This window comes from Colobus angolensis, unplaced genomic scaffold, assembly GCF_000951035.1.
Source record: "Colobus angolensis palliatus isolate OR3802 unplaced genomic scaffold, Cang.pa_1.0 Scaffold25, whole genome shotgun sequence".
NCBI classification, from domain to species: Eukaryota; Metazoa; Chordata; class Mammalia; order Primates; family Cercopithecidae; genus Colobus; species Colobus angolensis.
Genome location: NW_012115710.1, coordinates 404,384 through 406,147, shown reverse-complemented (window position 1 = coordinate 406,147; position 1,764 = coordinate 404,384).

Sequence of the window (1,764 nt, the reverse complement as noted above, 5' to 3'; positions counted from 1 at the left end):
TTTGTATTTTTAGTAGAGACGGGGTTTCACCGTGTTAGCCAGGATGGTCTCGATCTCCTGACCTCGTGATCCACCCATCTCGGCCTCCCAAAGTGCTGGGATTACAGGCTTGAGCCACCGCGCCCGGCCCAGGGTTTTATGCCTTGGGCTTAGATTGTAATGCAGCAGGGCAGCCTTCCACCCTTGGGCACAGAGCTTGGAGTTCCAAAGGCCACAAGGGGTTTTAGACCCTGGACCCCGCCATGTTCCAAGACTCTTTTTATATTATGTCAGACTAGCAAGCCCTGCCTCAGGTTTTCTCCAACACTCAGCTTTTCCCCAACATGGAACGCTATTGTAAAAGCACCCATGTATTCTTTTTTCTTTTCTTTTCTTTTTCTTTTTTTTTTTCAGGTGGAGTTTCCCTCTTGTTGCGCAGGGTGGAGTGCAATGGTGTGATCTCAGCTCACATGGCACCCGGCCACCCATGTATTCTTGGTTGAAAAAATTTGCTTATGTCTTAGTTCTACAGCTGAGCCTCTTTCACTGTTGTCAAGGTCAATAGCTGTGTGTTCGCACTTCTGCATTTTATAAATGTTACTGTGCTTTTCTTGTAAGGAAAAATTAAATGTTGGGAATCAGTGGCATCAGAACCTTGTAAAGAAGTTTCTTTAGCCCAGGCACGTGAAAGAGGCTTCTCTAATTTTCAAAGATAGGGGTGATAAAGACCAACCCTTCCCATTAGCCCTTCCAGGCCCCATGTAAGAATTCAGGCACACCTCACTCATCTCAGACCTTCTCAGGGTAACTTGGTGAAAATGTCCCCACTCTGACCCCAGTGAGCCTCCCTGCAACTTGGAGATGAGGAGCTAGACCAGAAAAGCTCAACCTGAGTGACCCTGACCCCTGAAATGATTGGAAAAATAAGAGTGCGTGTCTGGGTGTGGCTTTTCTTCTGGGAGAGGGGAGTGTCCAGTTGTAATTAGAATTTTCAGTGGGATGCAGTAACCCAAAAATAAAATTAAAAAAACAATTTTTTTAAAAAACATGAAAGAATGGAAGAAACAGAGGTGTGACTCAGACACAGAGACCATCTTCGGGGCCTTTCTCTGTATGAGGATATCACAGTGAAATCTAAAGCAGTCCTGTCAGTCCCTGGCAGGGAACCCTCCACTGGCTACCCGTGTTTGAGACCAAACTCCTTCCTGTGGCTCCACAGCCCTGTGTCCAGGGCCCCTGCCAGTGTCCAGCATTCTCCTGGGAGCTTGCCCGCATCTCCTGAATCCCTCTGCCCCAGTCACCTTTGCTTTTCTCTTTTCCCAAACATCAAAACCCTTCCTGTCTCAGGTCACTGTCCCTGCTCTTACCCTATGTCCCTAAATGATCACGGCACTGTCCCTTTTCTCCTTCTTCACGTCTAGGTTCAGAGCTGTCTCTCATGCCCTCCCACACCCATCTGAAGTTCCCTCTGCCTGTCAGTCTCTATCATGTTACTCAGGTTTTATTATCTCTGCATCAATCACATCAGAAACTTTTTTTTTTTGTTTTTTTTTTTGAGACAGAGTCTCTGTTGTCCAGGCTGTGAGTGTAGTCTGATGATCTAGGCTCACTGCAACCTCTGTTTCCTGGGTTCAAATGATTCTTGTGCCTCAGCATCCCAAGTAGCTGAGATTACAGGAGTGTGCCACCACACCCGGCTAATTATTGTATTTTTATTTTATTTTGTTTTTGAGTCTCACATTGTCACCCCAGACTGAAGTACAGTGGCATGATCTTGGCTCAGTG